This window comes from Nycticebus coucang, chromosome 21 (genome assembly GCF_027406575.1).
Source record: "Nycticebus coucang isolate mNycCou1 chromosome 21, mNycCou1.pri, whole genome shotgun sequence".
Lineage (NCBI taxonomy): Eukaryota > Metazoa > Chordata > Mammalia > Primates > Lorisidae > Nycticebus > Nycticebus coucang.
In genome coordinates this window covers 48,004,692-48,031,066 of record NC_069800.1, presented here as the reverse complement: position 1 = coordinate 48,031,066, position 26,375 = coordinate 48,004,692, and the positions used below count along the sequence as shown (strand labels likewise).

The window sequence follows — 26,375 nt, the reverse complement described above, 5'->3', positions numbered from 1 at the left end:
TGTCTTCGACTCACAGTGTCCACAGATAAGTTATTAATGTTCAGTGATTGCCTCCCAGGGGATGTGCTGCCTTTGCCCTGCGGTGGTCAACTTTGCCTTTGCAGAAAGTCATTCAGTTGCATAGTTAAGGGAGAAAACGGAAGCCTACATCATGGATGTGGGGTAGTTCTACTGCAGCTGGTCGGATGTGAAGGGTATAGAAACACACTGGTGTGTGGATGCAACACACACACACATACCCTGATGGGATGTCTAAAAATGTGGTAACACTGAATTTTTAGTGTTGTTACTTGTATCAGTCTCTAGCTGATCAAAATAATTGTCTTTAGGAAATGTTAGAAGTAGTCATGAGATGCTGCTTATTTTATTAGAGTCCTTATTTGCCCAGTTTTACTTCATGCAGTGGACCTAGATTTCTAGAGTTGATGCTTAGCCATCCTTAAGAGGTGGACCTCAATTAGAGGCATTGAAAAACTGTGTCTAATGGACCCTGAGGCATTCCTTCTATGGTATTAAATAGGCATGAAAATGTGTGCTTGAGGAAGATTGTTACTAGATAGGATGAGAAATGCCTTGGCATCTGCAACATACCATGGGATCTAGACTTTAAATGAAGAATTATTTCTTGACAGATTGCTAATCTGTTTCTCTTGTGGTCGTCCCCATCTTGGTAAAAATGTACCTTCATGGACTTAGTTGTTAAAGCTAGGAACCCGGGAGTCATCCTTAACAACTCTGTCCCTTGTGCATAATCCACCATAAGGCCTGGTGATTCTACCTCCAACACAAATATAAAACCAGTCTCCACTGCCGGCATCCTAATGTAGGCACCATCACCGTGGCCTGGGACCAGTCTCCACTGCCGGCATCCTAATGTAGGCACCGTCACTGTGGCCTGGGGCTTCTGCAGTAGCCTCTGCCCTCTCTCTGGGCTCCTGCTCTTTCCCACCCCTGTAGCTGCTACTAGGACTGCCAGAGCAATCCTTTTGGAAACACAAAATCAACTGTTAAATGGCTTCCCATTGCACTTATTAACCTCATTTGCAGCCCTCTCACCTCCATCCATCACCATCCTTCAGTTTCTGAAGGAGGTCATTCTTTTATTTGAACATAATTTTCTCTGCAGGTGTCAAAACTTGAATAGCATCTATGTTTCTTCTGTAAATAAAACTTGAAGTTTATATCTGCTTCTTTCCTTATTCATTTGGTTCCTAGATCTTTTTCAAAGTTTTGGATTTTCTACATTATATCTCTTTTATTTTAAGAATTCTTATTAGCAGTTGCACTTCACCTCACAGTTATTTTCATTAATAATTGTGGAAATTTGACTGTAAGTTTTATTTCTTCAGCATTGCTGCTTGTATCTCAAATTGTCTTTTATTTGTAGGATTCAGTTTAATTTGCTACAGTGCAACTTTGAGTCTCTTCTTCTTGCTCCCAAAATACATTGTGGTGAACTTCACGGAGCTCCTGCATATTCCCAGATAACTTTGTTTTGCTTTTCTACTTAGAAGATAGTTTTAGGGAAATACAAGGTTCAAGTTTAAAAAACAGTTTTCCCTTTAAGGTTTGTAGAAATTGCTTCGTTTATGTTTTAGATCTAGTGTTACACATGAGAAATCTGATGTAAATCAAATTTTCCCTTTGTTATGATTAACACCCACAACCTTAGATTTCAGGATTCTCTTTATTTTTGCAATTTAAATGTTTTACCAAGTTGTTTTTAGGTATTTCTTTTTCAATATTGTTATAAACCACTTTCAACCTAGTACTCAAATCTCTCTCTTCAGCTCAGAGAAACTTGGTCCTATTATTTCTTTGGTAATTTATTTTCCTTTATCCTCTCCTTAAAAAAAAGTGGCATATTGGATCATCTAGATTTGCCCCCCTCCCAGTATTTCCTGTTTCTGGACTGGGCAGAATCCACTGGGTCAGTCTTGTAAGTAGCTACTCGTGTCTTGGTGCTTGCTCCTTTGCTGTTCAGACTTCTGTTGAGAGATTAAAACTTCTTTTTGGTAGTTTTCTTTCTGTCTTTCTTTCTTTTTTTTGCAGTTGTCATTGTTTTATCTGGCCTGGGTTTGAACCTGGGTGTTGTGGCCCGCGTCCTACCCACTGTTTTCTTTCTTTATTCCTGACTAACAACTTTGTAGTATTGCTCTAAGTATGTTCTTGGATCTTTCAGAGAATACTAAATGTATTTTTTGTTCTCTTGTTATTTTTATTTTATTTGTTGTTTCTTAAGGGTACATTATACATTAAGCATTTAAATAAAAATGCCTGGACCTCTATTCCCTCTATAAATGCTGATTCAGTTGGATTGTAGTGGGGCCCCAGCAATTGGTGTGTTTCTAAATAGCTCCCCAGATGATTCTGATGGTCATCCAGGGCTGAGAACCCTGGTTGTGTGATCAGAATGGTAAGTTAGTGGGTTCTCTCAACGCAAGTGAGAATTATTATTCTTTCAGCAGCAGATTCAGAGTCTAGGAGCTCTGGTCCTGCTAAGTACCCCGACATCCCCCCAGGGTTCCCCAGCTGCGTCTTGTCATTTGTGGGGCTATTTCTTCATTCTGTAGTCCCAGCACCTATGTGGGTGGTCCTCTACAGCTGCCCCCCCTTCAGCTGGTCTTACAGCTCAGTCTTGCTGAGAACACTGGAGGATGCAGCTGTGCCACAGACTTTCAACTACTCTCCTGACAGTGCCTGGCTCATTTCTGCTTCTACATCAGCTCTTTTTGTCTCTGAATTTTGGGTTGTTTCCTCACAGGGCTCTGTGGGCACATGCGCACTTTGGAGGTCCCTTCTTTTGCCTGGTTCAAATCAAAGCTTTCTCTACATGGTCAGCACTGCCATCCTTCAGTCCTGATGGCTCTTCCTTTTCTGACCTAGAAGTCCTCATGCTGTTCTCCTGATGGTATCTTCCCTGCTTAATCCTGTGCTGCTGTGAAGTTATTCTTACTTTTGTATTGTTATAATATACATTCTTACTCTGTTTTTTTTTTTAACTTTTTTTTTTTTGGTAGAGTATTGTTCTGTTACCCAGCCTAGAGTACAGTGGCCTGATCATAGCTCACTGCAGCCTTGAACATCTGGGCTCATGTGACCCTCCAGCCTCAGCTTCCTGAGTAGCTGGGACTATAGGTGCACATCCCGTGGCCTGGCTAAATATACTCCTACTCTTATGAGTGATGAGTCTTGGTCATTTTAAGAGAAGGGAGAAGTACATTCTAATGTTCTATTATTTATGATGAACCACAAGTCCCCAGACAGTTGTTGGTTACTTCTTCTTCTTTTTTTTTTCTTATTGGTTACTTCTGAAAGGTGTCAGGGAATTTGGCAGACTATTTACAGAAGGGGAACTATAGGTACATTAGCCAAATAGAAAACTAACCACTTCATTCTATTAGAAAAGAAATGCATTTAAAGTGGTAAGACAGCATTTTTCATGCATCAGATTCCAGAGTGTCCTATGTATTGTGGGGGAGTTATGGTGGGGAGTAGATGAGGACTGGGGAGTGTATGTGAGAGACTGAGACAGGACCTAATGCCAGCAGGGTGTGGCTATACAGACATTCTTAGACACTCCTTGTGGAATGCAAAGTGGTACAGCTCTCAGTGCAGTTTGGCAATATAGGCCTTATGAACTTACATACTCTTTGACTCGGAAATTCAAATTCTGGCAGTCTATTCCAAGGAAATAATAATGGGTAAAGACAATAATTTATATATAAAGATATCATCAAGTAAATAAAAGCAAAAGTAAACACGTTCAAATGCCTGACAGTGGGTAATGTTAAATTATATGTCTATGCAGCTGACAAAATTCAACAGAGTAAAGCTAACAAAAATAAATGTTTATGAAGATTTTAATGGCATGAGAGAAATGCTCATGTAATGATGCTAAGGGAAAAAACCCCTCTAAACCAGTGGTTCTCAACCTGTGGGTCGTGTTACAACCTTTGTAACAATGAAAATACATCGCAGCATTAGGAAGATTGAGAACCAGTGCTCTAAACCAAATTTATCCAGAATATCAATTTTATAAGAAAATGTACATGCAAAGGAAAGTAAAAATTAGCAGTAGTGATTGTTTTTGTGATTTGAGTTACGTGAGTTTTCTCTCGCAGTCTTCTACTCTTGTATCTTCAACATTTCTACAGTAAGTATATTATAATCGGAAAAAAATCATTATTTTTTAAATTGCCAAGCTTTCCAATAAAGAAATATAATTGGTTCCATAATCACATGAAAATGTTTAACCTCATTAGTGATTAAAAAGTGTAAAGAATGCCTAATAATGAGAAATGCTTGTTACATATTGTTAATATTGTATTTAAGTGAAAAAAGTCTGTATTGGATGGTCCAAATTTGGTTAAAACTGGGTATGTGCGTGACAGTGTTGACAGTGCTTATCTCTGAGTAGTGGGTATTTGTGGTATGACCTTTAATTTTCTTCCTTATGCTTATGATTTGGATTATGTTAGTTTCTTTTCCACTATAATCTTTTTTTTCACTATTTCAACAGTTTATTTTTATTATTTTTTTTATTGTTGGGGTTTCATTGAGGGTACTAGAAACCAGGTTACACTGATTGCATTTGTTAGGTAAAGTCCCTCTTACAAGCATGTATTGCCCCCAAAAGGTGTGGCACACACCAAGGCTTCACCCCTCCTTCCCTCTCTCTGCTCTTCCTTTCCTCACCCCTTCCTCCTTCTTTCTCTCTCTGCTCTCCCCTTCTCTCATCCCCACCGTGTTCTTAACTATCCTCATATCAAAATTGAGTACATGGGATTCATGCTTCTCCATTCTTGTGATGCTTTACTAAGAATAATGTCTTCCACTTCCATCCAGGTTAATACGAAGGATGTAAAGTCTCCATTTTTTTTAATGGCTGAATAGTATTCCATGGTATACATATACCACAGCTTGCTAATCCATTCCTGGGTTGGTGGGCATTTAGGCTGTTTCCACATTTTGGCGATTGTAAATTGAGCTGCAGTAAACAGTCTAGTGCAAGTGTCCTTATGATAAAGGATTTTTTTCCTTCTGGGTAGATGCCCAGTAATGGGATTGCAGGATCAAATGGGAGGTCTAGCTTGAGTTCTTTGAGGTTTCTCCATACTTCCTTCCAAAAAAGGTTGTATTAGTTTGTAATCCCACCAACAGTGTAAAAGTGTTCCCTTCTCTCCACATCCACGCCAGCATCTGCAGTTTAGAGATTTTGTGATGTGGGCCATTCTTGCTGGGCTAGACGGTATCTCAGGGTGGTTTTGATTTGCATTTCTCTAATAATTAGGGATGATGAGCATTTTTTTCATGTTTATTAGCCATTCGTCTTCTTTAGAGAAGGTTCTATTCATGTCTCTTGCCCGTTGATATATGTGATTGTTGGCTTTTTTCATGTGGATTAATTTGAGTTCTCTATAGATTCTAGTTATCAAGCTTTTGTCTGATTCAAAATATGCAAATATCCTTTCCCATTGTGTAGGTTGTCTATTTGCTTTGGTTATTGTCTCCTTAGCTGTCCAGAAGCTTTTCAGTTTAATGAAGTCCCATTTGTTTATTTTTGTTGTTGTTGCAATTGCCATGGCAGTCTTCTTCATGAAGTCTTTCCCAGGCCAATAACTTTCAGTGTTTTTCCTATGCTTTCTTTGAGGACTTTTGTTTCATGCCTTAAATGTTAAGTCCTTTATCCATCTTGAATCAATTTTTGTGAGTGGAGAAAGGTGTGGGTCCAGTTTCAGTCTTTTACATGTGGACATCCAGTTCTCCCAGCACCATTTATTGAATAGGGAGTCTGTACCCCAAGGTATGTTCTTGTTTGTTTTTTTGAAGATTAGGTGCTTGTAAGATGTTAGTTTCATTTCTTGGTTTTCTATTCGATTCTAAGTGTCTATGTCTCTATTTTTGTGCCAGTACCATGCTGTCTTGACCACTATGGCTTTGTAGTACAGCCTAAAATCTGGTATGGTGATGCCCCCAGCTATATTTTTATTACTAAGAACTGCCTTAGCTATCCGGGTTTTTTTCTGGTTCCATACAAAACGCAGAATCCTTTTTTCCAAATCTTGAAAGTACAATGTTGGTATTTTAATAGGAATGGCATTGAATAGGTAGATTGCTTTGGGAAGTATAGACTTTTTTTTTATTTTTTTTGTAGAGACAGAGTCTCACTGTACCGCCCTCTGGTAGAGTGCCGTCGTCACACGGCTCACAGCAACCTCTAACTCTTGGGCTTACGTGATTCTCTTGCCTCAGCCTCCCGAGCAGCTGGGACTACAGGCACCCGCCACAACGCCCAGCTATTTTTCTGTTGCAGTTTGGCTGGGGCTGGGTCCGAACCCGCCACCCTTGGCATATGGGGCTGGCGCCCTACTCACTGAGCCACAGGCGCCGCCCTGGGAAGTATAGACATTTTAACAATGTTGATTCTTCCCATCCATGAGCATGGTATGTTCTTCCATTTGTTAATATCCTCTGCTATTTCCTTTCTTAGGATTTCATAATTTTCTTTATAGAGGTCCTTCACCTCCATCGTTAGGTATATTCCTAGGTATTTAATTTTCTTTGAAGCTATGATAAAAGGAGTTGTGTCCTTAATTAGCCTCTCATCTTGACTGTTATTGGCGTATACAAAGGCTACTGACTTGTGGACATTGATTTTATATCCTGAGACATTACTGTACTTTTCGATGACTTCCAGGAGTCTTGTGGTTGAGTCTTTGGGATTCTCTAAGTATAAGATCATGTCGTCAACAAAGAGGGAGAGTTTGACCTCCTCTGCTCCCATTTGGATTCCCTTTATTTCCTTGTCTTGCCTAATTGTATTGGCTAGAACTTCCAGCACTATGTTGAATAGTAAAGGTGACAGAGGACAACCTTGACTGGTTCCAGTTGTAAGAGGAAAAGCTTTCAGTTTACTCCATTCAGTAAAATACTAGCTGTGGGTTTGTCATAGATAGCTTCAATCAGTTTCAGAAATGTGCCACCTATGCCTATACTCTGCAGTGTCCACTATAATCTTAGCTACTCTCTTTTATTTTGCAGTTTCCCTATATTGACTGTGTATTGCTCTTATAATTAGGGGAACTTTTTTTGGACATTACAAAACTAAATCTAAAACATTTAACATGATGGTTAGAAAAAGGGACATTTGAGGGAATTCTCTATGTAATTCACTCTTAAGAATTAATCAAATTCATTGATATAAAATTTTATACTATTTTAAAGAGATTTAACTTTGTTAAAGAGGTATATTTGAATACTTTAAATATCTTAACCTCTTTCTCTAAATGTTAGCCACATAGGTGCAACATGGAAAACTACCTTTGTGCCATTAAAAAAAGTTTTAGAATGTTTTTTATAAATATTTAAAAATTGAGGCATAATTTACAAACATCAAAATGTGCATATTTTAAGTGTATAGTTCACAAAGTTTTGACATTTATACCCATGTAAACACATCACCATCAATATATCGAACTTTTTTGTCACTCCAGAAAAGTTTCCATAAGCTCCTTCTTGACAATATTCACTGTTCAAAGGTAATCTCTGTTCTGATTCTTACCACCTGGGCGGGTCAGGCTGTCGGCCCTGGGGACTTTTTTTCTCCAGGGGCCACACGAGAGAAAAAAAGCCAAGCAAGTGCACAGGGTCAGCGGCCTCGGGGGCGGACTGATTTTTACCACCATACCTTAATTTTGTCTTTTCCAGAACTCCACAGAAACAGAATCATATTCTCTTTTATAGCCAACTTTTGCTCAACATGCTTTTGAGATTCATCTGTGATACATGTATGTGTATCAGAAACTTTTTTTTTTTTATTGCTGATTACTATTCCATTGTGTGAATACCACAATTTGTTTATCCATTCTTATGCTAACAGATATGTCTAGGTTTTGGCTATTTCATAGTAAAAGTGATTAGTTTGTAGCTATGTCATAACCCCCCATATGCCATCTTCTTTCCTTTTCCTGTGTAGCGGGGCTTGCAGACCAAGCATTTGCTCTGCAGCTAGGGGCTTATTTCCAAGAGTTTGTAACTAAGACCACCATGAAGTTAGCAGGGAACAAAACTAAAGTGGGCTGGCCAAGTTCTGGGTGGACGCCTCAAGAGTTCAGCTCTTGAGTACAGAATACCAGGCCTGCAAATTAATTGAAAGCTCCTGGGCGGCGCCTGTGGCTCAGTGAGTAGGGTGCCGGCCCCATATACCGAGGGTGGTGGGCCCAGCCCCGGCCAAATTGCAACAAAAAAATAGCCGGGCGTTGTGGCAGGCGCCTGTAGTCCCAGCTACTTGAGAGGCTGAGGCAAGAGAATCGCCTAAACCCAGGAGTTGGAGGTTGCTGTGAGCTGTGATGCCATAGCACTCTACCGAGGGTGATAAAGTGAAACTTTGTCTCTTAAAAAAAAAAAAAAAAAAAAGAAAGCTCCTTTTACAAAAAGAAAGAAAAGAAAGTGAGCTAAGCATTGGGAGGGCTTTAGGGCACCCAGTTAGGGACCAAGAGAGCTAATATCACCTTGGATCAAATCATAGCAGTTGTTTTGAAATGGGGAAGTTACTCAGAAGGCTGAGCCTTGACTAGAATGAGGTGAGGCTCCTGCCTTCCTCCAGCCAGCCTTGGAGCAAGTGCCTGACCTGGGCTCCTTTCTGCTGGGGCTTCAGGCTAAGGAGCACCAGGATGCACTGAACCCTTGCTATATGGCTCCTGACTGCTCCTCCAACATGAAAATCCCACAGACTCTCAGGAGCGGGGTACATACTTGATAAAAATCCTACAGATGTGAGTGGCTATCCTGTAATCAGATATTTAACACGTTACCCAGAGTAGGAATTCTGAGCTCTGGGTTTGAGAGGCTCAGGACACGTCTCTGTGATAGAATAGGGACAGTAACCCATCTCCCTTCTCATTCCTGATCGAGTTCACCTCCCTCTGTGCTACTACCAACCAAAGAGAAGGTGGCCTTTGTTCTGTTTCTTTGTGCACTCCCCCCATTCCCCATTGCCTGAATCTTGACACAGAGATCAGGTTAATTGAGTGCAACTAGAGCTGAGGAAATGTGGTGGGAGAAGTACAATTATTCAGTTAACTTGTTGAAGATACTCTTAGAAGGCTTGGCATCTGTTGCTCGGTGGTTAGGGCGCTGGCCACATACACTGGGGCTGGCGGGTTTGAACTTGGCTGGGCCTGGTAAACAATAATGACAACTACAACAGAAAAATAACCGGGTATTGTGGCGGGCGCCTGTAGTCCCAGCTACTTGGGAGGCTGAGGCAAGAGAATCACTTAAGCCCAAGAGTTTGAGTTGCTGTGAGCTGTGATGCTATAGCATTCTTCTGAGGGCGACAAAGTGAGACTCTGTTTCAAAAAAGAAAGAAAATAAAATGCTCTTAGAGGAGGAAACATTATATGGGCCCTGGAGACAGAACACTTATCAGGCAGTGGCCAGATCTAAGAAGAAAAAGGCCTCTGCACCTGCCATGTTAGCAGTGCTTCCAGTTCTAGAAGAATTTGTGGCAAAACTCATGCCAGGAGAAGGAGTCTGCCACAGGTGTTACACTGACCAGCTTTGCTACCTGGGCTGAAAGCATCCTTTGACTGCTTGGCACTGGACTCAGCCAGCAGGCACCCCCTCCAGGTACATCCTCACTCAGTTCTTCCCCTCCCTGGACTGTTGTCTATCTGTGGCATTACTGTATCAGGTTCCTACCTTATTATCTTCTGGCCCCCCCTTTTTTGCCCAGGCTGTTTTGTTTACCTTTGCCCCTCTTTTCCTTGCCCTCCTCAACTTACACTTTCTGTTTAAAAACAAAATAACAACAAAAAATAAACACTGACTTAGCACTCTTAACTTTGCATTAGCTACCATGCCCTGCCAAGGCACTGACCCTGAGCACCTGCCAGAATATAGTTTTATTGCCATGGCTGGGTGTGGTGCCTCACACCTGTAACTCTAGCACTCTGGGAGGCTGAGGCGGGTGGATTGCCTGAGCTGACAAGCTTGAGACCAGCCTCAGCCATAGCGAGACACTTGTGTTGTGACAGGTGCCTGTGGTCCCACCTACTGTGTAGGCTGAGGCAAGAGAATCGCTTAAGCCCACGAGTTTGAGGTTGCTATGAGCTGTGATGCCGCAGCACTCTACCGAGGGCAACAAAGTGAGAGTCTGTCTCAAAAAAAAGTATTTTCTCTAAAAATTTATAGCTAAAGTCTGAGAGAACAATCGCTAAAAATAAAGGTAACTTGAGTTGGACACAATATGTTCACACATCTAAATTAGAACGGAAGATGACACAATAACCCAGGAAAAATAACTGTGGAGTTTTCTAAAACTAACAATTTCAAAGAAATCGTATACTCCACAAAAGTAAGAGTCATTTGAGAACCGTGGATTATAAGTCTTGAAGACAGCGATGGCTTCAGTTCTGGTACCTGGTGCAGACTTTTCAAAGCTTCAGTTTGTACTTCCTCTCAACGTATGAGCTGTGTGAGACTCATGGTTGGAGGTGATCCAGCAGTATCAGAAAGGATTTTAAGAATCAAATTGCCTATAAATAACTTCAGTGAGAGAATACCATCTGATGTTGAAATAAACAACCAGCAACCAAATCCTGGGAATAAGAAATCCAGTTCCATGTAGTTTGTCATCTATAATGAAACTAAAGAGACCAGCCTGAGCCAGAGCAAGACCCCATCTCTAAAAATAGCCTGATGTTGTGGTGGGCACCTGCAGTTCCAGCTACTTGAAGGCTGAGGCAAGAGAATTGCTTGAGCCCAAGAGTTTGAGGTTGCTGTCAGCTATGATGCCACGCCCTCTACCAATGATGACAAAGTGAGACTTTGTCTCAAAAAAAAAGTATTTAATATTTCATAATTAATTTTAGAGGATTTTAAGTTCCTGATAACATTCTATAAAGTTCATTAAACAATTTACTTTTATCAGTGAACATACAAGGTTCATGTGTATCAGCTCTTTTAGTAGGCACTGCAGATAATGAAACTTAATTATATAATAAATCAGGGAATTGAAAATCTTTGAGTTCTAATCTTCTCCATAGCCAAAAGCACGTTAAGACCCTGAATATATTTTTTTGTTGTTTGTTTTTTTGTAGAGACAGAGTCTCACTTTATGGCCCTTGGTAGAGTGCCGTGGCCTCACACAGCTCACAGCAACCTCCAACTCCTGGGCTTCAGCGATTCTCTTGCCTCAGCCTCCCGAGTAGCTGGGACTACAGGTGCCCGCCACAATGCCCGGCTATTTTTTGGTTGCAGTTTTGGCCGGGGCCGGGTTTGAACCCGCCACCCTCGGTATATGGGGCCGGCGCCTTACCGACTGAGCCACAGGCGCCGCCCAGACCCTGAATATTTTTGACAGTCATTCTCTGGAGTATGAATATTGGATCTCCATGGCAAGTAGAAACTTCATATTTATGAATTACTCCAGAATGTTAGTAAATTATCATAAAGATACAGACAACTAAAAGAAGTTAGTGTATTACCTTATCAAGGACATTTTAAGATAGCATTAAAATTATTGAATGGAAAGACATCCATGTTCGTGGCTTGGTATTGTAAAGATGGCAGTCCTACCCAAGTGACTACAGATTCAGTATAATCTCTTCCAAAATTCCAGTGGCCATTTTTTGCACAAGTGGAAAAGTTGATCCTAAAATTTATTTGGAATTAATTGCAAGGAACATTGAGAAAACAATCTTGAAAAAGAAAAAGTTGGAGTACTCATGCTTCCCAATTTCAAAAATTACTGCAAAGCCACAATAATCAAAATAGTATTGTACTGCCATAAGAATAGACATATAAATCAGCGGATTAAAATTGAGAATCCAGAAATAAAGCCATGTATTGATTATCAATTGATTTTTTTAGAAGGCGGCCAAAACCATGCAATGGGGAAAAGAAAGTCTCTTCAATAAATGGCACAGGGACAACAGGATGTCCATGTATGAAAGAATGAAGTTGGACCTCACGCTACATGCTAAAATTAAAATGGATCAAAAGCCCAGTTATAAGAGCTAAAACCATAAGATTCTTAAAAGAAAACACAAAGGTAAACTTCTTCATGGCCTTGGATGTGGTAATGGATTCTTAGAAATGATATCAAGAGGGTGGCAGGTTCAAACCCGGCCCCAGCCAAAGTGCAGCAATAACAAAAAAATAGCCGGGCGTTGTGGCGGGCACCTGTGGTCCCAGCTACTTGGGGGGCTGAGGCAAGAAAATTGCCTAAGCCCAAGAGCTGGAGGTTGCTGTGAGCTGTGACGCCATAGCACTCTACTGAGGGCGATAAAATGAGACTCTGTCTCTAAAGAAAAAAAAAAAAGCACAAGCAGCAAAAGAAAGATATAGATTAATGGACTGCCTCAAAGTTTAAAATTTTGTGTCAACAGGATACCATCAAGTTAGTGGAAAGACAACTTACAGAATATGAGAAAATATTTGCAAATCTGATAAGGATCTGATATCTCTGATACATAAAAAACAACTCAACAAAAAGACAAACAACTCAATTAAAATATGGGCAAAGAACTTGAATAGGTATTTCTATAAAGAAGATATACAAATGGCCAAGAAGCATGTTAAGAGATTTTCAGCATCATTGCTCATCAAGGAAGTGCAAAACCAAAGCCACAATGAGATACCATTTCATACCCACTATGATAGCTGTAATTTAAAAACAAAACAAAGCAAGAACAACAGAAAGTTACAAGCATTGGTGAGGATGCAGAGAAGTTAGAACCTTGTACTTTGTTGGCAGGGATATAAAATAGTGAAGCCACTGTGGAAAACAGTTTGATAGTTTCTCAAAAGGTTCAGTATTTAATTACTACATGACCCAGCACTTTCACTCCTAGATATATACCCACAATAATTAAAAACAGGTATTCAAACAAATACTTGTACACTCGTGTTCATAGCATCACTATTCACAGTAGCCAAAAGGTGGAACCAATCCACCTTTCAGTATCTGTCATGGGATGAAAGGATGAAGAAAATGTGAGATTGCTATACAGAGAATTATTTTTCAGCCACAAACAGAAATAGAGTACTGATGTATGCTGCAGTGTAGATGGACTTGAAGCATCATGCTAAGTGAAAGCAGGTGTCCATGAAAGAGCACACATTCTATACTGCGTGCACTCGCGATATCCAGAAGAAGTTAATCCAGAGAGATGTGAGGGCATTAGCGGCTGTCAGGGGCTGCAGGAGGAGGAAGAGGGTGGCTTCTTAGTGAATACAAGGTTCATTTTGGGGTGATGGAAGTATTTTGGAAGTAGGTAGAGGTAGTGGTGGTACAACTTTGTGAATGTACTAAATATCACTGGAGTGTACATTTAAAAATGGTTAATATTGTTGTATGCAAATTTTACCTCAATTTAAAAAATTACATCATACATTTTCTGTGATCTCACAAGTAATTATGGCTTTGCCGTCATAGTTACCTTGTGACTGTTGGAACCGTGTGCTTTGTAGCATTAGCACATTGGGGAGTGCTTTTCAGCTGTGGGCAGGAAAACCTGAAGACAGACGATCCTAAGTGGGTTTCTCCGTAGAATAACAATTAATGAATATAATTTCATTTTTTCATTTTTATTTGTTGAAGCTGGTAAAACTTCTATACATGAATGGGCCCTGCGTTGTTTCAAAATGTAGTTTGATCTAATATTGGTTGTTTCCTTTATTTAATTTGAAAAGCATGTTTAAAATAATATTATTTGAAGATTGAGTAATTTTTTGTTTTATGAAAATTTAAAGTAATTTTTAAAGAATCTATGAAGTACTTATGGAATTGCAGTCAGATTTTTCTGACCTTTTTTTTTTTTTGCTGTACTGCTAGAGATTTTTGTGATATTTTCTAAAACCACTGCAAATGCTTTTTATTGTCAGTGGAATTGGTGGCAGGAATAAGAAAATTCTACTTTCCAATCAAGCAGAGCCCATATAAAACCTAAAAATATTAATTTATTTTCATTTCCTATCTTTTATTTTTTGAAGGGGGAGCTTTACATTATGTTCTGGCAAAATACCTGGGATTGAGAAGAGCTTCTTCTTCAGAAAGTTCATGGTAGTTTTCTTTATGAACAAGGCTGATACTTCTGGCCCAGTTAGTGCTGTGTTTTATGGGGACTTGCTTTTCCAGCATGTGTTTTTTGCTAGTCATCTTGCATACGCCTGCCAGTTCCTCTTGTAACCTAGCATCTGCCATTCAGGCTGAAACCTGTGGGCATGAAGCAGACAACTAACTGGTCTGCACTGGGTTGAACCCGCAGCTTTTGACATCGTTATTGTCATGTCCCAATCAGCTCAACCAATGTCTTGCCTGAGCAGAGGTTCTGCAATTTTAAAGATAGAGGGGATCTGGTAAGCCTAGTAAAATATCTGGAATAAATATAATAAGCTGAAGTGGTAGGCAAATATAAGTGTTCAGCTTAAAATAATTATGACTTCTGAATTCCACAAAATTAGGAGGATTTCTTTTGTGTGATGTTCACAGGGTAATTTTTTTTAAGAAAAGGTTATTTTTTAAGTTAAGTTTTTTTATAAATTATTAGGAAAATTTTTTACCAAGAGATAATTTAACTGGACATTGAGTTACTTTAACTAGACATATCAGGACAGCAGTAGAAGAAAGTGAAGTAAATGGATGAGATTATAGCTTACTGCAGAATTATATTTGCCTGGGGCCTCCACTGTGAAAAGCAGCATGGCATGTGTCCTTATGTAATTTACTTAATCAGTCTCTTCATTTGGGTGATTAGAGTAATAGAATCAACCTCATAGGTTCTTTATAAGGATTGCATTTTATTTAATGTACTTGAAGCTCTAAGAGCAGTGGTTCTCAATCTTCCTAATGCCGCAGTGTATTTTCATTGTTAAAAAGGGGTTGTGACCCACAGGTTGAGAACCCCTGTCTTAGAGCAGTATCTAACTGTAAACACTAGATATGTGTGTGTTAAAGACATGAGAATACTGGCATTAAGATAACTTGAGCTACTTTGAAGAGGGATTCTTTCTTTGAGGAGCAAACCTAGTTATTTCATGGGTGCTCATAGTCACGACCTTCTCTAAGTGTGTGATCCCTGGATGATTCTTGGAAGTTCTCAGACCTTCTGGTATACTCCTCTAAGAACTTTTTACCACTAATAGGCATCTCAACAAAAGAGAATTCTTTAGGGAAAAAATGAAGAACTGAAGAACAGTGGTTTTTCGACTGTTTCCCAAATAGTTTTAACATTCCATGAAGCATCTCTTATAGTTTGTTGAAAACATAATTACTGTCTCATTCATTTACCAATAGTTACTGTGTGCCCAGGATTGTCACTAGACAGAATGGGACAAAATAGGATTAATAGCTAGAGACAAAGATGAAAAAAACATAGCTCCTTGTCCTGGCACTCACAGTCTAAATCATTTTTGTACCATTAGAATCCATACCAGGAAAACTCCAGGGCTTTGAATGGTAGAGCATCAGAAATAGCACATGCTTGCTGGGCACTGTGGTTCATACCTGTAATCCTAAGCACTCTGGGAGGCCAAGGCAGGTGGATTGCTTGAGCTCAGGAGTTGGAGACCAGCCTGAGCAAGAGTAAGACCTGTTTCTCCTGAAAATAGAAAACTAGCCAGTCATAGTGGCAGTCGACTGTAGTCCCAGCTACTGGGAGGCTGAGGCCAGAGGATTGCTCAACCCTAAGAGTTTGAGATTGCTGTGAGCTATGATGCCATGGCACTCTACCCATGGTGACAGCATGAGACTCTGTCTCAAAAACAAAAAACAGAACAAAAAGGAAAAAGACTACAGCACATCCTTGAGGGTGTACATCCTTGAAATTGTCAGGTCACACACCAGTTAATAATATTTCTGCCTAGCCATCTCAAACTTAGCTAGGATCGAAGGATAGAAACTTGTTAATGGAAAGAGTGTTAAAATCATAGATTTTAATGAATCATCTTGTTCTCACCTGTTAACAGAGACAATTGAGTTTGCTTTATTGATATTTATATTTTCTAGTTTTTACTAGCATTTTTTTATTTTAGAGACAGAATCTGACTTTGTCGCCCTTGGTAGAGTGCTGTGACGTCACAGCTCACAGCAACCGCCAGCTCTTAGGCTTAGGCGATTCTCTTTTCTCAGCCTCCTGAGTAGCTGGGACCACAGGCGCCCATCACAACGCCTGGGCATATTTTGTTGCAGTTTGGCCGGGGCCAGGCTTGAACCTACCATCTTTGGTATGTGGGGCCAGTGCCCTTCTCACAGAGCCACAGGTGCCGCCCTCTACTAGCATTTTTTAATAGTTTTAAATTGCTAATTTGTATTTTGATGACCTCTTTTTACTCTTCTCACCCCCTTGGTTTTTCTGTTTATATGTAATTCTGGTGAAAATGAATTAGGAAGGAGATTGAGATTGGACAACTCAGTTCCCTAACGTGTTTTCTTTTCTCATGAAGTGATGATGTGCTGCTTTATTTTATAGGACTGAACTGTAACTGCAGAGCAACAAGTAACCCCTTTAAGATGCTTGTGGGGCTGGATAGAATGAAGAGGGAAACTGTAGAAAACAATGAAGTAAGGAAAAAATATGTTTCCCAGGTAAATATCATGCTTCTAAATTTTAACAAGTTTCTTGCTACATCAATGACCATAACTTTGTAATGCTTAAGTTTTTATAGCCATATTAGGCTTTGTATTGCTGTTAAACCTTATTTATTTTCTCCATTGGTTTTTATTGCTGAACTCTTTGATCAAGTGATTCCTTTTTTGATTAATCAAAATCTGTATGATTCGACAACTTAGGTGACTTCTTAGATCATTTGATAGGAATCTGTTATAATGTAGGTTGACCATTTGTTATCATAAAAGTACTGTGTTGTGTCTCTGTAATATGCAGGTTTAGACAAAGTCTTAGCTCTTCATCTGAGCATAAAACTTAACATTTGTGCTTTAATAAACAACTGATTTGAAAAACCAGACAGCTCGTTTGACTATCAATTATGTAAGCCACATTCTTGGACTGCATATTTCTGGGATCTCTGGACTAGGAAACTTTTTTTAATGCTATAAATGCAGAAGACAAAGCAGACTAGCGAGTAATCAATTTGAATAGATACAGCCCCCATTTGATGATGTAGATGTGCCCTAGTGAGCTTTTTAAATTAAGCAAATCTTTTACATTATGTTCCATTATAAATTTAAGAAACTTTCTCCAATATTCAGAATAGAAATTTTTGTAAAGAGAATAGGAAATGGAGGCATTGATGACATATGATGCTAGAAGTTCTTTACTACGGCATCCTTAGATAACTCCATGGCAACACCACTCCTTCACAAGCCTGGGGACCACCAGCCCATAGGAATTTTCCCAGAGCCGTAACTTCAGGGACCTTCTGCCTTGTGATGGGAGTCTTCCTTGAGCTTTAGGTAGTAGATTACAGCAGGGCTATTCTTGGATATATTCCAGCTTGATCATTCTTTAACTTTGAGTCTTAAAGTTGAATACAACTGTTTATTGGCTTTATTTACTTATTTTTTTAGAGACAGGGTCATGCTCTGACACCCAGGCTAGAGTGCAGTGGCACAATTATAACTCATTGTAACCTCACACTCCTGGCTCAAGGGATCCTCCTGCCTTAACCTCCTCTGTAGCTGGGACTACAGGTATGCCTGCTACCACACCTAATCTTTCTACTTTTTGTAGAGACATAGTCTCACTTTCGCTCATGTTGGTCTTGAACTCCTGACCTCAGGTATTCCCCCATCTTGGCCTCCCAGTGCTGACTGCCTGCCTCTGTACCTAAAGTGCAGTGGACTGGAGACATTTGCATAGGAACTAACTGTGTCTCTTCTCAGAGTTTTCCTTTGAACTTCTGTTTCTTACAGGAGTCTATCTTTTCCCATTTGTAAGTATTGTGAATGGTTATATTTTTTGCATTGCAGTTTTTAGATTTTTAGATAAGTATATAGTAGTAGATATCTCTACCTGGCTTCACATTAAAATGACCTAAGAAGCTTTTTGAAATATTAATACCTGAGGCAGTTTGTCTGGGGTGAGGCATAGGCATCAGTATCAGCATTTAAATAGCACTCTGAGAGGCCAAGGTGGGTGGATCACTTGTGCTCAGAGTTCAAGACCAGCCTGAGCAAGAGCAAGACCCCATCACTAAAAAACAGTTGGGCACTGTGGCGGGCGCCTGTGGTCCCAGCTACTTGGGAGGCTGAGGAGAACCTCTGGAGCCCAAGAGTTTGAGGTTGCTGTGAGCTGTGATGCCAGAGCACTCTACCAAGTGTGACAAAGTGAGACTGTCTCAAAAAAAAAAAAAAAAAAAAAAAATTGCCCTTTAATATTTATGTGTGTTCAAGTTTGAGGACTTAGGGATACTATTGATTTCTCTATATTGATAATTATTTGGTCACTTTAAACTCACCATAATCATTTAAGTGATTCCTTTGGGTTTTGTAAGTATGTAAGTATATGTAAGTATATAAAGGTGTTATATATAAAAATGTTTGTCTCTGCCTTTACTGTATTTGTACCTCTCTTTTTTTTTTGTTGCCTTTTGTTGTTGTTGTTGCTTTGTGTTGGAAGAAACTTCTGATACTATTTTAATTAACAGAGATGATAAAATGCTTCTTCATTTCGTGCTTGTTTTTAATGACTGCATAGCTTGTTTTTCCCTTGAAGTATAATGTTGATGCTTGTTTTTATATACAGGATAAGAAAGTAATCCCTTTACTGTTAGTTTTAGAATTTTTCAATTAATAATAGGTATTAGATTTTAACAAATAAATTTTTGGTATCTGTTGATATGACACAATTAAGAAATTTAATCTATCCCTAGATTCTATTTACTGGTGTTTTAAAATTTTGAGCATGAATTTTGGGTGAGCTTTGTCTATGGTTTTCTTTTCATTTCCTTTAACCACTTTTGGGGTCAGGGTAATAATAGAGTAAATCAGATAACCTATTTTAGGCATAATTTCTATAACTTATGAATTATTTGTTTCTGGAGAGTTTTAAAGGATTCACTAATAAGCCATCAGAGACTAGCTGCTTTTGGGGGTTGTAGTTATTTGATTTTTTAAAAAGATGTTGGTCTATTTAGGTATTTCATATTTGGCAATGTTAGAATTTTACATTTTTAATTTTAATCCATCTATTTCATTTTATCCAAATTTATTAACATGCATAATATTCACCTATAATTTTATTTCTTCTTTTTATGCCCTATTTTTTCCATTTTATGGATTTCCTTTTTTTTTTGAGACAGAGTCTCAAGCTGTCGCCCTGGGTAGAGTGCCGTAGCGTCACAGCTCACAGCAACCTCAAACTCTTGGGCTTAAGTGATTCTCCTGCCTCAGCCTCCCAAGGTAGCTGGAATTACAGGCACCCACCACAGTGCCCAGCTATTTTTTGGTTGTAGTTGTCATTGTTGTTTGGCAGGCCCGGGCTGTCTTTTTTTGAGATAGCTGCCAGCTCCGGTGTATGTGGTTGGCACCCTAGCTGCTGAGCTACAGTTGCTAAGCCTGGATTTCCTTTTTTAAATAATTAGATTTAACAATAGTATCACTTTTACTCTAGTCACAAAACTTTTGGTTGAAATTTAAAGCTTTAAAAAAGACAAAAGAATGGAGTGAAAAATCAGTTTCCTGTCCACTTTTGTTCCTTGGGTGAACAATTCCTCTCTCAGAAGCAGCAATTCCTTTCAGTTTCTCATAAATCTTTTCAAAGTATTTTAATTTTTACTTTCAAAATATCTAATTTATTTCTTTTGAAAAATAGCTCCTCTAAATTCTTCTGTTTGTTCCTCAAGATTATTAGTTGTCTAGTTTTATTTTATTTTTTGGTAACACTAAAGCAATACCTGTCCTCTACTCTTTCCTCATAACCTATAGCTTTTTATGAATGATTATGTTGCATTTTTAGATTTCATTATTGTTATGTCAGAGCAAACTGAATATTGTTGAATTTCGTCGCTCTTCAACTCGTCTTTGAAGAATCTATTGTATATAGAATTTATGCTCTTTAATTTATGATTGCTATTATTGCTATTTATGTTTCCTGTATGTTGTTTCTTAACTTTTATATGTGTAGTCTCTTTTCCATTATGGCTTCTGTTTGACACAATATTCTTTGCTTCCTTTTAGCTTTTAAACAAATTTAAAGGTGAACTATACATATTTTGAATTCTCTTAGTGTTAAAAATGACGTTTGTTTCTATATTTATTTACTGTCATCAAAGGAGAAGCAGGAACTTTCCTTTCCTTCCGTATAAGGAAATTCGGTGTCTCCCCTTTTTGGCATCTTGTCTTCCTATTCCTTATCTGCCCCCAACCCCCTTCGTTTTTTTCTTTTCACATTTTTTTTTTTTTTTTTTTGAGGCAGAGTTTCACTTTATAGCCCTTGCTAGCGTGCTGTGGCATCACAGCTCACAGAAACCTCCAACTTCTGGGCTTAAGCAATTCTCTTGCCTCAGCGAGTAGCTGGGACAACAGGTGCCTGCCACAACGCCTCACTATTTTTCTTTTTCTTTCTTTTTTTTTGCAGTTTTTGGCCGGGGCTGGGTTTGAACCCGCCACCTCCGGCATATGGGGCTGGTGCCCTACTCCTTTGAGCCACAGGCACCACCGGCGCCCGGCTATTTTTTGTTGCAGTTTGGCTGAGGCTGGGTTTAAACCTGCCACCCTTGTATATGGGGCCAGTGTCATACTCACTGAGCCACCAGGTGCTGCCCACATTTCATATTTGTTTTATGCAATTTACTAGTTCTTCTGGGCTTCAACCTGGAGTTTTTGATTTAGTCAATTAGTTAGCAACCACTGAGGCCTCTGAGTTGCTGAACCCTGAGCTGGGTGCAGATGATACAAAAGTAAAGGCAGTTCTGTCCCTGCCTTTAATGTCCTCTTTCTGGTTGAGGAGGTGGCATGACGTGCACATCAACCAAAAGTCACGAGAGACTTGTGTCAGGTGTATTGTAGCTACAGAGGAGGGAGGGGGTGACGTTCAGTGAGTTGGCACAGGCGTCCCAGGAGCTGCGTATTACTGTACATACCTGCAGGGTTTTGTGAGAAAGAAGATAGAGTGAGAGGACAAAAGTCTGAAGGTGCACGTGGCTGGAGGTGTGATTGCACACAGGAACGTTGGGGCCAGTGAAGCATCTGAACGACAGGCTGACAGGTTTGGTTTGTGTTGTTCTGCGGACTGTGCCATGGGGGGTGTAAAGCAGGGCTGCTACCTTGCTCTAGTGTGTTTGGTGTTTTGAGACACAGTCTCACTATTGTCCCAGGCTAGAGTGCTCTGGCATCACAGCTCACAGGAACCTCAAACTCCTGGGTTCAAGCCATCCTCTTGCTTCAGCTTCACAAGTAGCTGGGAGTACAAGTGCTGGCCATAACACCCAGCTCTCTGGTTTGTTTTTTGGGAAGAGAGTTCTGACTCTTTTGTGAAGCACAGCCTGTAAGGAAGGAGGGCAGTTAAGTGGTCATGATGGGGTGCAGGTTAGGAATGAGGGTAGGTTGAATGAGGGAGCAGTAGTGACGATGGCAAGAAGGAGATGAGGCAGTTTGAGGCAGAATCTAAAAGCACTAGTGCCTGACATGGTGGAGATTGGAAACTAGGGGATGCCTCTGAGAGGTTTTGTTTGTTAGTTTAGGAAAGGCGCAGATAGATGGTGGAACTATTGACCAATTTAGGGGTGGCGTCACGACGGTGGAGGGGGCTGGAGAGGCTAATCTGGAAAGAGGCCTGGGGGAGTTTATTGTAGGACTTAATGAATTTAAGAAACTTTCAAGATGTTCAGGAAAACATACCCAGGAGCAACTGGAAACATTGGTCAGAAACTCGGGAGATGAGAGGGCTGCAGATGAAGATGTGAGACTTACTAGCACCAAGGAGGATATCAAAGCTGTAAGGGGAGCTATAAAATCCCCCCAGGTAGAGCACGCAGACAGAAAACTGAAGGTCTTAGATGGCTTTGGGCAGAGGGCAGGCTTTATGTGCAGAAAGTTGAAGCCTATTGAGCACTGTGATGCAGAAAGTTGAAGCCTATTGAGCACTGTGATGTGTGTCTACCACAGGGAAGCTAGAACTTTTCAGGTGGCTTGCTTTATCTTCTCAACAGCCTCTGTGCATGGAAATTATTACTCTGCTCTGTGGGCCAGGAGACAGAGGCTAGTTTCTAAGTGGTAAGTGTGATTGCAAACTAGTTTGGAATGCCAAGTCCATGCTAAAAAAGGTAGAGGAGAAGCAGAAAAGTGGCAGGGAAGACTTGACTCAGTGCAGGGGTAATCAGCAGCAGTCCTTCACTCAGAGATCCAGTAGGGTAAGGAGAAACTAAGCCACTTGACTCTCTCAATTAGAAAACATTAGGTAGCTTTGCCAGCTGGCTCAGCTCTCACAGAGGACCTACCTCAGCTCCCTGGAGTCAGTTTGGTGGTGGCATGATGAGGCCACGTGGTCTGGGGGGAGGCATAATTTTTGTTTACAGATGACAGCTTTGAGGTATTTTGATTTGTTCAGCTTTTTTCCTTGAGGCCTATGTCTTAGATTGTTTTGTCTCTAGACATCTGTCACTAAAAAAAACAAAAGTAACTGCTGGATTCCCTTTCATGTAATATACTCGTTTTATTTGCCTGCTTGGAGTTCTTTTCTCTTTTTCTTCCTTCTGCACATTGTTTTCAGATGTTTCTAGGCTGTGTCTTAAGGACTCTCATTGATCACTAATTAAGACCCTGGGAGCATGTTCTTATTTCTTCTCTCAGGTCTTTCCATTCTGGAAGTGGTTTTCTTCTGTCATTTGAATCTTTAATTCAGCTTCCTTTAGAACTCATTTTCCTAGGTTGTGTCTTTCCTCCAGAGGACAGCTTTCTCATGCCTTTTTTTGACAACAGGAGAGTATGATGCTGACAGTGTAAGCTCTGGAACCAGGCTGCTTGGATTCAAACCTTGGCTCTGCCAACCACTGGTTATTAGCATCTTCGAGCCTCAGTTTCCTCCTTCATAAGCTAAAGCAGTACTAGTACCTCCTATGAGAAGTTGTGGGATGGTTAAAGGAGCTACTGCTTGTGAAGTGCTTAGAATGAGCGGGGTCTAGTGTGGGTTGTGGGCTCCGCCGCTTAGTTGCTTGTATTGTTATTGCTGTTGTTCCTGGGAAATAGGAGAGGTGGGCTATTCCTCATGGGCATTTAGGCCATATGAATGAGTGATACATTGATAGCCTTACTTGGTATACTAGAAGTGGACAGATCATGGGGATCAATGGTATTCCCCTCAAGGTTTTAGGAATTCACCAAAGAACAATTTTAACCTTGGAGTTAAAATGTGGCATCTGGAGTTACAGATGTCCACTGGGTGCCCTCACTCTCCCTATGGCTGTGTTCAACTTACATCCCTTAAAAACAGGCCATAAAATTTTTATTTCTGCCTTACAGAATAACTCTTCCAAAATTTTTTAATTTTTGCTTTTACAACTGTCCAATCATCTCATCTGCAGAAAACACTTTCCTGTGCAGTGTATGTGCCTATCTTATTTCTGGTGTCTTGCTGCATTGGCCTGAACGTCAAAAACATTTGAGATGGTGACACTATCCCATATACCCTTTTTTGAAATTTGGCTTAGAAGACGCGTGTAGTATCATCTTGTCTTGTCTATGTGCCTTTTGTTCTTAGTATTTTATTAGGAATGAATGTTATCAAATGACTTTCTGTATCTATAGAGAGATTTATTAGGTTCATATCATTAAGCTTTTTGATTTTGTTTATATTTAAGTATCATTTCATTCTGAGCCAAATCCTTATCAGTTTGGTTATTCTTTTATTGTTAAATAATTTTTGCCAGTCACTAAAAACATTTTAAATCTATATTCAATAAGAATTGTTGCCTATAATGAGGGTTGTTATTTTATTCTTATTAGGGTTTTTAAAGGAACATACCCTTTGTAAAAAGATAATATATTTATAGACTAAAGAATAAAACTCAATTATCCCTCTTCCCATAGAGTAATTAATGTTGAGTTTATTGTGCAACTTTCCAGATTTTTTCTTATTTAATATATATCATGGGCATCTTTCTATATCCATGTGTATATGTCTACTTCATTTTTTGTAACATCTGCAGAGTATTACATGATGTTGAATAATTTACTTTGCCAGCCAATCTCCTGTTGGTAGACATTTGAATGTTTTGTTAACACTGCATGAAACATCTTGGCATACGTTTATATATACAAGTATTTTGTGAATAGATTACTAAAAATGGAATTGTCAATCAATGGTGGTAAATAGAACACCCTCTCTAGTTGTATGCAAAATGTGATGTGTATTACTTGTCCTGGATTTTTCTAGAATGAAAGTCTATATATCAGACCTATAAAAAAGTCACTGTCTCCTCAAAAGGAAAGAATTACCAGCACACAAAATTAAGTAACTTGCCTGAAGTACATGGTGGGACTTGATTTATTTTTATTTTTTATTTTTTTGAGACAGAGTCTCACTATCACCCTCAGTAGAGTGTGGCAGCATCATAGCTCACAGCAGTCTCAAACTCTTGTCTCAGCCTCCCAGGTAACTGGGACTGCAGGTGCCCGGCTATGGTTTTTTGTTGTTTTTGTTGTTGTTATAGTTGTCATTGTTGTTTAGCAGGTCCAGGCCGGGTTTGAACCTGCCAACCCTGGTGTTATGTGGCCAGCACCCTAACCACTGAGCTATAGGCACTGAGCCGGGACTACACTTTAAACCCATTGATATTATAAGAGTAAAAAAGGTTCAGATGGAATATACATCAAACTGTTTATAAGGGTGGTCTCTAAAAGTGGGCTTCTGAGAGTTCCCCAACAGTGAAGATATGTTATTTTTATAAGCAGAAAAAAAAGTAAAATTCACTGACCAAACAAAACAGTAATAAGAGAGTGCTTACATGATGGAAGTAGTAGGGAAATCACGTCAGCTAGTCTTCTGGGGATGTTAAGGAGAGCAGGTTTGTGAATGAGGAGACCACCAGTCCTTTAAGAAACCTTTGAAAGAATTTATGTAGTCTCCAAGACGCTACCTCAGCATGCTTACTAATTATAAAGAAAAGGTAGTAACTTTATAGTGGAAAAACCCACCTCAACCAAGTGATCAAGACCCAGGTCACCAGCAGTAAGACCTCCCAACATCATGAGCCCCGTGATCGGACGCACTGAGAACACAGCACTTCTGAGGAACTTTTGCCAAAAATGCTTAATATTGGTGTAATTGTGAGAAATTATCAGGCAAACCCAAATAAAGTGACAGTCAAGAAAAGAACTTAGTGTCAAGGACATGAATGACAAGGAAAGACTGAGGAAATACCACAGACTGTGGGAGACTAAGGAGAATTAGCAACTAAATACAGCGGGGATCTGAGTAAGGTTCTAGAACAGAAAAAGGATATTGGTAGAAAAAACTGGTACAAGTGAAATAAGGTCTTCGGTTCGGTCAGTAGCATTGTACCAGTGTTAGTGGCCTGGTACCGTGGTTATTTAAGATGCTAGCATTAGGGGAAGCTGGGGCAGGGATATATTGAAACTCTATGTACTATTTTTGTAACTTCTGTATAACTCTAAAATTAGCTCAAAATTAAAAAAAAAAATTAAAAAGGAACCTTGATAGGATTCCTTACAAAAGTTTTCCATTTTCTCTCTAGTTTCACTTTTATTTTAAATCAAGAGTCATCATTGGGTTAGAAAAACAATTTGGCCCTGAGTATAATCTGGTTTAAGAATATGAAAGATAGTTTAGGGTTGAATCCCCTTCCCTGAGTGGGTAAATGTTGTAATGGTCTACAATGTTGCCTCTAGGCTCATTTTCTAGTATTTTTTAATTTCTTAGACATTTAAAAAAGGTACAGTAGTGAAAAGCCATGCTGATGGGAGATTTTCTTGAAAATTTATGAGGCCAAGTGAGCAGAAAATGAGTCAATGCAAGATACTATACTTAAAGGGGAAAAAAAGGTTAAAAAAATCCAAACCAGACTTATACATGGTCATGGGTCCCAAGATAATCACATAGAACCTTGGAGTTCTCTGAAGATATTGCTTCAGTGCTGCGGCCTGAAAATTGGTGCACATCCACATGGAGATGACCAGACCCAAGCAGTCTTCTGTAGGAATATGTAGGAGATCACCATAACACAGAAAGATGGTAAAAAAATCTAGGCACAATGGCTCATACCTGTAATCTTAGTACTTTGGGAGGTCAAGGCAGGAGGATTTGTTGAGGCCAGGAGTTTGAGATTGGCCTGTGCAACATAGCAAGATCTGTCTCTACAAAAACTCTCTATAAACTCTCTAAAAAGTGAGTTTGGATGCTGTGGTATGCATCTATAGTCTCAGCTACTAAGGAGGCTGAGGTGGGACA

At 39.6% G+C, this 26,375-nt stretch overlaps 1 protein-coding gene across 7 annotated transcripts in view; it reads left to right on the top strand.

The window, feature by feature from the left end:
* Nucleotides 1-26,375, top strand: part of ZHX3 (zinc fingers and homeoboxes 3) — a 127,426-nt gene that overhangs the window by 33,495 nt on the left and 67,556 nt on the right. For 5 of the 7 annotated variants that reach the window (XR_008376490.1, XM_053573844.1, XM_053573847.1 and 2 more), the window contains exon 2: nucleotides 16,479-16,594. The exons of 1 other annotated variant lie outside the window; for it this stretch is intronic. The gene's annotated coding sequence lies outside the window, so the exon portion shown is untranslated. The remainder of the gene's footprint in view (nucleotides 1-16,478; nucleotides 16,595-26,375) is intronic. One more of the 7 variants, XM_053573848.1, reaches the window with a different exon arrangement.